The sequence below is a fragment of the Anguilla rostrata genome, chromosome 7 (assembly GCF_018555375.3).
Source record: "Anguilla rostrata isolate EN2019 chromosome 7, ASM1855537v3, whole genome shotgun sequence".
NCBI lineage: Eukaryota > Metazoa > Chordata > Actinopteri > Anguilliformes > Anguillidae > Anguilla > Anguilla rostrata.
The window spans coordinates 12,683,156-12,695,296 of record NC_057939.1 but is presented as its reverse complement, the minus strand read 5'-3'; the positions used below and the strand labels follow the sequence as shown (position 1 = coordinate 12,695,296).

The 12,141-nt window shown below is 52.7% G+C and overlaps 1 protein-coding gene across 2 annotated transcripts in view; it reads left to right on the top strand.

Annotated features, from left to right (window-relative positions):
- Window positions 1-12,141, top strand: part of orc5 (origin recognition complex, subunit 5) — a 38,159-nt gene that overhangs the window by 21,219 nt on the left and 4,799 nt on the right. The window lies entirely within an intron of this gene.

Below are 12,141 nucleotides of genomic sequence, written 5' to 3'. Positions count from 1 at the left end.
GCGGGTGGCAGGTGGCTTCCCCCCCCCCCCCGGTTCTGTGGATTGGTGTAGAGAACAGGAAAGAGGTGTGCCCTCAGTGCCGGCTCCTTGACCCGAACACAACCTCCCCCCCCACTGAGCGTGGCCCGCCCGCTACGGAGCGCTGGGTCGCTCGCGGCACGCTGGTGGCGATTGGGGACGCCGCTCCTCGGGTGTGGGGGGCTGATCGTCCGGGAAAAGAGGCGGGATGGATAATAATGCAGTAGATGAAGAGACAGGAATATGGCAACCGAACGGTGTGGAAAGACGGAGAAGGAGAGGGTGATGAAAATTAAGACGACGGAGGGAAAGATGACTAGAGGAGGAAGAGAGAGGAAGTTTGAGTCAGAAGTTCCCGGGATGGGACGAGTGGGGAGGAAAGCGGAAGGACAAGCCTCCAGCTCTCCTCTGCACATGCTCACTGTGAACATGATTTATTCAAGGATTGGGGGTGGGGGGTTCAGCCTCGAGTCTGTGTCTGTCCCCCACTTCCTCTCCTGCTGGACCCTGCCTTCCCCTCTGCTTGGTTTTGTTCAGGCTCCAGTGCCCCCGGACCGCTGAAGCAGTCTCTCTTTCTCGCTGCCGTTCTCTCCGCTATGAATAGTTTATAAAGGAAAACGAGACCGGCGCAAGGCGTTCTATCTGCACTTCGGTCCTTGGCTGCCGTGTGCGAGGTGCGTGCCTGATGCTTCCTGCAAAAGAAGGTCTAACTCCCATGAGTCCGTCTCATCTTCCACATTCAGCCCTCTGTACCCCTGTTACTCAAATCACCGCCCTTGTGGGCCAAGGACTGCTGGTTTTCCACCCTCCCTTTATCTTGGAGTTGGGTGTGATGACAGTCTGGCCAATAGCTAGCACTAATCGTTCTGTTAATTCCATGGTAGGAAAGAAAGCCAGGGCCGGATTTGGATTCGAGGGCCAGGTTGGGTGTGGATGCCACTGGATTCGCCCCCTGCCCTCTGCCTCACCTCGGTTGAGAAGCACCACTAGGCCTGTTATTTCCATCTGCTCTGGCCATTGTGCTTGGACTGGCTTGTGGCCCAGCAGGCGTCCAAGTGAAATATTTTCAGGAACGGAGTGCGAGGGCTCCAGATGGGGGTGTCGAGCACTGACTGCGGTAGACTGGGGGGGGCTGGTCCCCCAGGCCAATCCACGTGGGGCGCTGGTGGGTCAGTGTTGCTTCCCTCATGACTGACGTGTCAGTGCTGCTTGGAGGTCTGTTCTCTCCACTGTACTGTACCTGCCCCCCCAACCCTTGCCATGTTGACTGAAATGAAAGAGCATCTAAAGGACGTTGTGAACAGTTGCAGGCAGATTTAAGAGAACTGGAACCCTCTCTAAAGCAAACCCAAAGCTTCATCCGTTGAGTGCCCTTCTGCCCCAGTCCCTTAAACACCACACGGAATGCGCCTCTTAAGCTTACCCTGCGGTTGTGATTGGCTGTCATCTGAACTCACGGCCGGTCTTCAGCGAATGAATTTCTGTGTGTGACTGGGGTAACTGCACGTGATGGCATCCAACTGAACCAGACGCTGTGGTCCTTTTTAATGCTGCTCATAAATATGGGTGGGACTGATCACTGGTGTAAACAAGTACTCACCAGCAGATTCTTAAAAATGGAATCGCAAAAAAATCTGAAATTATTTTTTGTTTATTCTTTCATAAATAATTGCCATAGTAATGGGTCTGAGCACCCCCAGTCCCCCTTCCGCAATCTAACCTTGGGCTGCAGAAAGGCAGGAGCCATGGCACTAACAGTTCAAAATGAGCTTTTATCTTATAAAAGAGTGTTGTCATGCTGGCTGGTCTATGCCAGAGAAAATGCTCTGCGACACCTCTACACGGATCTACTGCTGTTAAACGCACTTTAAGCCGCAAAAAACAGTGTGCTGGTGTAAACACGAGGACAGATCGGCGTGTAATCGCTGAGAGAGACTCGTAAATGTCTGCAGATAAAAGCGCCATATTGGCGGATCCTGGGCCCGGCCCTGCCGTCTGTTACTGGGGCTGATGAGCTTTGCTCAGCCTCTTCTGATTGGAATCGGCCTGATTACATGGAAAGTTTCCACACTACTGAGAGCAAATTCTGTTATTCCCCCTCCCCTCTCTCTCTCTCTCTCTCTCCCCGTCTCTCTCTCTCTCCCTCCCTCTGTCTCTCTCTCCCTCTCTCTCTCTCTGTCTCTCTCTCCCTCTCTCTCTCTCTCTCTCCCTCCCTCTCTCTCTCTCTCTCTCTCGCTCTCTCTCTCTCCTCTCCCTCTCTTTCTCTCTCACTGCGGAGGGAACAGCTTGTAAAACAGGTTAATTAATGATGGGCTCGTTATTCATGTCTAATTATGCGGGTTTTACGGCCGATCGGAAGTCTGGATACGGAGAGGAGCAGCGCGCGCGCGCGGGCGGAGTCGTCTGCAGACGCCGCGTCCGTTTGTCTGTCACCTCGTCTGTCGCTCCGCCTCCTCACACCCGTCGGGCTGTTGCTTTGTCTCTCACTCGTGGGGTTTTCTCTCCCCCCCCCCCCCCCCTCTGTTTCTAGTTTCCTTTCTCACTGTTTGAAAGTTACCGTAATTAAGCTTAATTAAGCGAGAGATTGGCTGCAACAAAAACCATGGTGCACAGGGGTCCTGACGCACTGGGTTTCAGAGCCGCTGGTTCAGTGTGTTGTGGAGGCTGATTGGTCTTCTTGCGTGTACACACATGTGCAGGCAGACCCCGTGCGCTCGCCCCCGCGCCCACGCAAACACACACCGCTGTACCGGCAGGCTGGCTGGCAGGCTGGCATCCTCACACACAGCACGCCCCGGGACAGCCCCCCCCCCCCATCCCACCCCCCTCCCTCGCTGAGCGAGCGTCATGTGGGATTCTCAGTCATTAGCAGGCGGTTGTTAGCGACTTGCCTAATTAAACTCATTTACAGGCTGCGCTAATCTTCCAGGGTGACCTTGGCTCGGCGGCTGGCTGGCTGATGTTCGTGCCTGCGTGTCTGCGCGTCTGCGCACGCCCGTCTGTGTGTCTGTCTGCGCTCCGAGCATACGCTTTATGGGCTCCTCCATGTGCCGGACGTGCCCGTTCCTCGTTTGTCATAATTAAGGGTCCCCGTGACAGTGTGTCATTGGTGATGTCATGAACCCCCCGTGGCTCCGATCCAGCGATCCAGAGCCACAGGAAGCTCCGTGACTGTGGATGGCTTTTTTCTTTCCTCCCATTTTTGTTCCCTCTTTTTTTTTACCCCCTTTTCTTTTTGCCTGGGGAACAGGCTGGAGTTTCACCTCCACCCCTCCTTCCTTTCTCTCCCATCCCCGCTCCCCGTGTTCCTCCTCTGTCTCCGCCCAGTATTTGGGGCGGAGGAGAGGGGTTGGTACCCAGAGGCCTGTGCGAGGGGCAGGGTTTTTGGACTGAGTGACAGGTTAAGGCCCCGCCCTGTGTCTTTGCGTATGCAGGTGTGCCCCCGCCTCCTCTCTCTTACCCAGCGCCCCCCCCACCCCCCTCCCAGCGTTAACCCAACCTCCGATGGGCTCGGAGCCGGGGGGTTTTGGGTTCCGTCCCCATGAGGGGGCACTGCTGCCTGTGAGGTAGCCGGTGTCTGTGAGGGAGCCGGTGTTATGACACGCATGTAATCCGCCTCATGTAAATTCAGTTGCCCCTGCTAAGCGTGAAGCAGAGAAGGAGGCAGCACCTAAATGCACATGCGTGCGCATACAAACTCACGTTTTAGTGTCTTTTAAAGTGATTCAGGGGGATCAGATGAAACCCTGCCCGTGATGCATGGTGCTCTCAATCTTTATGAATCTGCTGCTTTCACACACACACACACACACGCAGGGCTCTACAGTGCTCCCATTTTAGAAGCATTTGAAAATTTGAAGTGTGTTAACTGGAGAAAATAATGTAGGAGCAAATATAATTGAGATACATTGGTGTGCAAAATTTATCAACTTAGGAGCGCATATTACATTACATTACATTATAGGCATTTGGCTGACGCTCTTATCCAGAGCGACTTACAACAGTGTAACCAAACTCAGGATCAAGTCCACTTAAGTCCATTGAACAACATGTAGATAAAAAGCCTTTACTATGATGCATACATTAAGGAGAAACAAGATAGTCTGAACCAAAAATATATATATATATATTTTTTTTTTAATAGTTATGGGAGGGGGTTTAGGGAAGAGGAGAGAGGTACACTGAGAAGAGGTGCGTCTTGAGTTTCCGTTTGAAGGTGCTCAGACACTCTGCTGTTCTGACCTCCACTGGAAGATCGTTCCACCATCGTGGGGCCAGAACTGCAAAGAGTCGAGACCTTGTTGCTGCTCGTGTTGGGGGAGGAATCAGCCGCCCTGTAGTAGCCGATCGGAGCGATCTGGCCGGCTTGTAGGGTCTGATCATCTTCTGCAGATAACCAGGAGCTGACCCCTTGACTGCTTGGAAAGCAAGCACCAGTGTCTTAAACCGGATGCGAGCTTGCACTGGTAGCCAGTGGAGGGAGATGAGGAGGGGAGTGACGTGGGAGTCACGAGGGAGGTTGTAAACCAGACGTGCTGCTGCGTTCTGGATGAGCTGAAGGGGTCTGGTGGCTGATGCTGGGAGGCCAGCCAGGAGGGAGTTGCAGTAGTCCAGACGTGACAGTATCATGGCCTGGACCAGGAGCTGTGTGGAATAATTGGTGAGGAGTGGTCTTATTCTGCGGATATTGTACAGGATGAACCTGCACGACCGGGTGGTTGCCGCGATATTCTCAGAGAGTGACAGCCTGTTGTCGAGCACAACTCCAAGATTTCGGGCACTCTGTGAAGGGTGTAGGGGAGTGTCTCCTAAAGAAATGGGCAGATGAGAAGTGGGAGAGGTAAGAGAAGGAATATGGAGAAGTTCCGTTTTGCTTGTGTTGAGCTTGAGCTGGTGTTTGGTCATCCAGCTCTGGATGTCACTCAGGCAGGCGGATATGCGATCGGAGACCTGAGTGTCTGTGGGAGAGAAAGAGTAGAAAAGTTGAATATCATCTGCATAGAGATGATATGACATGCCATGGGCGGCAATAACAGGGCCAAGGGACCTAGTATACAGAGAAAAGAGGAGGGGACCAAGGACAGAGCCCTGAGGGACCCCAGTTGTGAGGGGACGAGGAGCTGATACTGCACCGGCCCAGGCAACCTGGAAGGAGCGGCCGGAGAGATAGGACGCAATCCAGTTGAGGGCTGGTCCGCAAATTCCCAATTCTGTCAGGGAAGACAGAAGTGTAGGATGGTCAACGGTGTCGAAGGCAGCTGAGAGGTCAAGAAGAATTAGGACAGATGAACGGGATGCTGCGTGTGCTGTGTGCTACTGCATATGCTCCTTGGATAAACATGTTAGCCCTGACATGGAGAGTATCTTAAGAGGGAGAGAGACAGAGAAAGAGAAAGAGACTGATAGACAGAGAGAGTGAAAGAGAGGGGGAGTGTGTGCTGGACTGCATTGACACAGTAACACAGTAGCACACAGACCCAGCAAATGATGACAAATCTCAGTCTGAGACACATGGGTTCTCTCACAGGAAGCAGGTGTGATCCTCAGTGCTTTGTTATAAAAATAACCTTGAGCTGTGTGCGTGTGTGCGCGTGCGTGCGTGCGTGCGTGCGTGTGTGTGTGTGGTAGGAGGAGACGTACAGGATTGACTTAAGGGGAGCAGCAGATGGGATTGATGGAGGATGTCAGCAAGCAGAAGGAATACAGAGGTGTTCAGGAGGCTTAAGGAAGGAAAGACAATGATGGAAGAAAATGGAGAAGGAGGGAGCCCAGTCTCTAATGGATATGTGTGTGTGTATGTGTGTTGGGCAGATGGACAGCAGGAGATGGACAAGAGAGAAGGAATGAATTTGGGGGGTATCATCAATTTTAATTCATTCATGACTTTGGTTTCTTGTTGTGCGGTATTGTAATTATCAGATACGTTTTTTATAAATGGAAGGAGGAGGTGGTCCTATTGTGGCTCACATTGTCACCCATATTGTGAAGAATTAGGGGCTCGGCTGTGTACTTTTACCCCTCACTGCAGAACCCCCCCCCCCCCCCACATACAGGACACAAACAGGTTCAGCTAGACGTTATCAGAAGGTTGTATCTGGTAGAGGAACACAGGAGGTCTGTAATTACAGGTCTTTCTTAGGTCCCAGCGCACCCGTCGCAGTGCCTGTGACTGGCTGGCCTTTGCTGATGGCAGCTCTGTCATCTCTCTGTAAATATTCCACTGTGTAAGTGGCAGACCGGTCCAATGTGAGATGCCACGTCTGTGCACCCCTGAATATCAGAGGCTGCATAGCAAATGAATAATGGAGTTTGGCTTTGTGCGTGCGTGTGTGAATTGTGAATCCCGGTCTGTTTGTATAACGTGCATTTGTGTGTTTTATTTTTTTATTTTTTTTGCATTGCATGGTGCCAGACAAACAGGGAGAGGAAAATCAGAAAGAAGGTGTGGTGCTTTGGGAGGGAGGGAGGGAGAGAGGGAGGGAGGGAGGGAGGGAGGGAGGGAGAGAGGGAAGGAGAGAGGGAGATGGAAGGGAAGCGACATCCCTTTTTCCCCAAGGAGCACTTTTAATAAACCGCAGCCTCATCCCAAATTGACTCCAATTTAAATTTGACGGTGGGGTGCAAATCGACCGGTCCCCTGTGGGAGCCTGGGGGTGACAGCTGACCTAACCACCTACTGACCCCGTGTAGATCAGGTCAAAGTTCCTGCCCCCCCCCCCCCTCCCCTTGTCATCAGGCCAGTAGTGACACACAGCCGGCTCACAAAGCAGTCTCTCTCTAATGGCGTTGGGGGTGGTATGCACTTTTCAGCAAATGATTTTAATCTGGCTACCCCGGTGGAAAGCTTCTCAGCAGTGTTTTTTCTGTGAAACGTTACCTGAATGATAAGAATCGTGCTTATGTAGAGCTGTCGGTGCTCCATCCAGTTTCTCAGACTAAATAAACATCTTGTAGCTGACCATATATTCCTTACACCGAAACCACAAATCTATACGCCGTCAGGTAACATACCTACGGCCTGTTTAGTGTCTTAAGTGGTCAGACCCGTGGGTAAAGCACTGTTCTCTATGGGCTGGCCACCGTCATTCTCCCATTGGCTGAATGGCTGCTCTCAGTCATGTTAATGATCCGGTTCCTCTCTATGCATCAACCCAGCATTTCAAACAGTGCATTTTTGCCAGTCCACCGTCCCTGTAATTTTGGCCAGTTCGTCCTCCTCGTTTTTGGTCGACGCACAGAAGCTCTCATCAAGCCCTGTTTTGTTTGCTGGGCAGAGTCTCCGTCCATCTGTTCTGTTTGCTGTTCCAAACCCTAATGACCCGTTTGGTCTCAAAACCCGCAGATACATGGGACATGCGGTCCGCTGCCATCATTACTGACCCTTTTCAACGATTTACTGACCTTTTAATGTCAGGGGTAATATTATGATGGAGGCGGTGATGAAAGAAAAAATAACCAGTTTTTAAAGATTAAAAAAAAAAATCTGTTTCTACTAAAACGGAAAACGTTGACCTGCAATTTTGGAGTGCAGGTAGATGTCCCCCCCCCCCCCAATGCCTGTCCACTCAGTCACTGTCAGGGATTGGGGTTTGCGGCTGGGCTGTTGGGGGGGGGGAGGGGGGGCTGTAATGTGAAATTGAAATAAATTTGAGCAACCTTTCTCCATGTCCCTGGAGGTGACAGAGGGGAGGGCCGGGGGGGGGGGGGTGCTGGATTGGGGGTGTGGGATCGGGGTGTAAGACACAGGGGCGTGGGGGAGCGGAGCTCGGGTTTTTGTCCTTCTGAAAGAAGCCTTACTCACAGTCGGGGACAGAGGTGGGGGTGATGTGTATATGGAAGGGGGGGGGGGCGGCGGCTTGCTGCTGTTTTAAAATGAGATTTTACTTATTTATTTATTTGAACTCGGAGCTCAAGGCCATCTCCGTGCTTTTTGTTGCGTCTCGCACCCCCTCTCTCTCTCTCTCTCTCACCCCGACTCCTCTCCTTCTTTCTTATAATGTGTGCGCTCCTGCACATGCTCTCTCTCTCTCGCGTGCGTGCGTGTGTACGTGTGCGTGTGCATGTTTTTTGTTTTTCTCTCCTCTACTCTGAATATAGCAGCTCTGGCTGCTTCGGGTAGTCCTGCCCACGGTGGGTTTTTTGATTCTGTTCACAGGCTGCGCCGCTGCCTGTTCTGACATCAGTGGGAATCTGATACAAGCACACACCTCATGAAAATCTCGCGCAGTCGGACTTCAAACAGATTAGCTTTGAACGCCTTTCATTTAAGAAAGATGTAAAGAGAAAGCTGGGCCCAGAGTGAGCTTTTATATTTTAATCTTCTCCCTTTTTGTCTGCAGAAGTGATTTCTTTTATTTATTTTTTTAGCTCTTCTCGTGTCTGCTGGGTTCTGATTACCTGAATGAAAGTGAGGCTTCAGGTGAGATTGTGTGTTTGTGTGTACGTTACTGCTTCTGTGTGCTTGCGTGCCTGAGAGAGATACTGTTATCATACTGAGTGTGTGTGTGTGTGTGTGTGTGTGTGTGTGTTGTATGTCCATCGCCTATTGGTCCTCATTTTTGGGTGTGTGAACATTGATCCATTACTGTGTTCTGGCCGTTTGAATATACCCTTAGTGGCCACTTCATTAGGTATACCGATCTAGTACTGGGTAGGACCCTCTTTTGCCTGAATTCTTCACGGCGTAGATTCAAGAAGGTGCTGCCGACGTTCCTTAGGGGTTTGGGTTTGTGCTAACTCGCTAGCATCACGCAGTTCCAGCGGGTTCTTCAGACACGCGTTCCTGCAGCAAGGCCCCCGCTCCTGCTCATCCCAGAGGCGCGGTACTGGGGCTGAGACCAGCCCTGCCGGATGCTCTCTGTCACGGAGCAGGCCGCACAGGAAACGGCCCTCCCGTTGGGCCTGCCGGGGACAGGCTGCTCGGATGACCGCACGTGTGCGCCGCCGCCGCTCGCTCGCCATTACTCTCCCCTCCACTGCTGGACGCCCTTCCGCCGGGCAGCTCGCATAGCGTGCATTCTTACTGATCAGTTCCTGCTGGGAGAGAGATACACCTCGGGTTGACCGCTTTTTCAGCGCTAGCTGCGTATTCCTACAATACCCACAATGCAACGGGAGGGGCCTTACCGCGCCGCGTTTGTGTCGATCCTGACGGGGCCTTCAGGCGAGCGCGTTTTGTCCTTCCACAAAGCTTCTCGGTCTCTGTCGCTCTCTTTCTCTGTCATCGTCCCGGGCCCCTGGTTTGGCAGGAGGAGGAGGGTGACTGATGAACAGGGTGCGGAACATCTGGTTCCTGCCCCCATCCCGTCTGTGGGGGCGTCTCCCTTACATGCACCCCGCCCGCCCCCCTCTGAATAGCCTCAGTGGAGGTCTCCCCTCTCCTCTCCTACCTCCTGCGCTGCAGTGAGGACTCGTTGGTGCGTGACTGAACGTGATTCAGGCAGGGCGGGGCGGGGGGTGGGGGAGGTTTGGGATGGGGCCTGTTTGAATGCATGGTGGACTGTACCCTATTTGCAACCCCAGTCATATCAATGAGCACCAGAGCAAGCCTGTCCTCTGCTTACAAAAGGATTACGTTATGTGTGACACGTTTGTCTGCCAGACACTCTCATTCAGGTCAACTTTATACACACACAGGTTTACTGGTGCTGTTCAACTTTAGTACACTGCTCTAGGGCACACACAGACAGGCTGTGCCAGGGAGTGGAACACACTGTCTGACTTATCCTGACAACGGGACCCTGTGGTCAAAAGCTTCTTTCCTCAACCGTCATGTGAAATTCAGAATTCGGGACCCTGTTTTTTTGGCCTGTGTGCAGGTGAAATGGCAGAGTCCCTGCTACAAAATGGTTTTTTTTCCAGAGCCACTATGCAGACTTAAAATGTCCAACTGCATTCGCTGTTTGAGTTATATTTCGGTTACCGGGTCTTCATACAGTAAGTGATATTGGATTTCAGTATAAGGAATTCTTGCCCCTTCATTTTTAGGGCCCAGAGTTTGACATACTGTGAGGATGTGGTCACTTGAACATAACCCAATATTGTGAGTGTATTAGTCGTTTGCTGGAGTCTCTCACAGTTTTTCTCTGTTTGAGAGGAGTGTTTATTGTTTTAAACTTTAGACCCATGGATGGAAGCGGGGGTTTTCCTATCTCCCGGTTTATGTAACCCATTTCCCCCGTTCTGTAGTGCTGCTGGCGTTCCCCACCACATCGGGTCCGAGTCTTGGCAGTCCCCTGTGATTGGTACTGAGGGGTTCTGAGAAACCCGTTGGTAATAAGTGTGTCGTTTTGAGTGTTTTAATGTTTATTTCTTTCAAAAACAAACGGGGAGAGTGTCTGTTTGGCGCTCTTGTTCGGAAATTGTCGTCATTACCGCTAATGTTTGCTTTCTCAGTGAAATGCTAGTCACTTGAACTTTGACCCCAGTTAGGTCTGCAGGCAGGCTCCTTGGAAAGAGGTATCCGAGACTATCAGGCCCGGGGTAGGGGTGGGGGTGGGGGGTTGGGGGTCAGGTCCCGGGTCCCGTTTCAGGACAGAAAGGTTGAATAGCGCAGTGTTTCGCCCCTGTTGCACTGTGGGATAGGGGAGTCGGGTACAGAGGCCTGTCAGAGTCAGAGAGTCTGCCCTCCATCTTCTGCTCACCTCCGCTGCACAGCCAACAGCCATGCTGCAGCTCTCTGGAGTTTTACCACCATCCACCATTATAGGGTACGACACGTCATAAAAATACATCCCTCTCCTAAAACACAACACACCTCCTAAAATACACACCTCCCTCCCCTCCTGAAACACAACACACACCCCTCTTTTTTACAACAAGACACCCACCCCATCCTAAACGGCCTGAGCAGTTGTATCTGCTCTTCCATCATTGCAACCTCCTATTCCCTTTCATCTGTCAGTGAGGGGCTGTGATTGGCTAAGGAACTGAGGTCCTGTTTGACCTTTTCGCCTGCGTGTGGGCGGGGTTTGGCTCCACAGGTACCCTACGGCGGCCTTTTAAAAACGAGCCTCACCGCTGGGGCGCTTCGGTTCCCCCGCCCGCCCCGGCCCTGCGACAGCCCGCCGGCCGTCTCCGCCCCGCTAGCTTCCTCCTCTGCGGAAGGTTCCGGAGCACGCTCCGCTTTGGGCACACGCTGCACAACCCGCACGCGGAAATCCCTTTCCTGTCCGACCTGGGGGGTGGGAAGCGGGGGGAGGGGGGCGCGCCGGCGAGTTAACGAAACGGGGGGGTCGGCTGCTGCATTTTTTCCGTGGGTGGGGGGGGGCGAAATACAAAACGGTCTGACCTATCAGCAGCTCAGCAGCTTAAATGGGAAACGGGCCGGTTCTGGGCTTCATTGTGTCTTTGTGGGGCTTCGGGCCGGGCCTCTGCTTGTTGTCCTTGCGTCGACTGCAGGCTGACCCTGTGTGCAGGGAGGCGGGGGCCGGGGTGGGGGGGTGGGGGTATTTGGGGCATCCGTGGCAGGATCATGATAAACCATTAACCCCTCGCTCTTCTGCACCCCCGTCACCACACTAGAGGGGGGGACGCCAGATCTGCTTTTCATGTTACTAATTGGAGTGTGCAAACCAGCGCCGTTAAAGTGCTCCCCAGGGCTCTCTCTCTCTCTCTCTCTCTCTGTCTGTCTCTACCTCTCTTTCTCTCTTTTGTTGTTATTAGGCATATCAGCCAGCTCTAGTAAACAACCAGCGAGTCCAAATTAGAGCTCTTTGAGTGATGAACCAACAACCCCTCCGTTCCCCCATCCCTCTCACTCCCCCTCTCCCTCCCTCCCTCCCTTCCTCCCTCCCTCCAGGGCTCTCCTCTCACACACTCTCCATCTATCCCTCTCTCCTCTTTTGTCTGCTCGTCGAGTTCGGTCTGGTTTGGCACGTGGCCCTGTGGAGGGGGGAAAAAAAGCACGGAGGTTGGGGGGAAAAAATGAAGATTGAGGCACACAAAGGCTCCAGCTCAACCTTGAGGTGGAAATTAATAATGGTAAAAATAATTACTGCCTCCCCCCCACCCCTCCCCCGCCACGGGCGCACACACACACACACACACACACTCACTCCCCTCCCGTCTCCCACCCCTCTCCCGACCTAGTTTCCGTAATGGAGAGAGATGGCACCCAGTCTC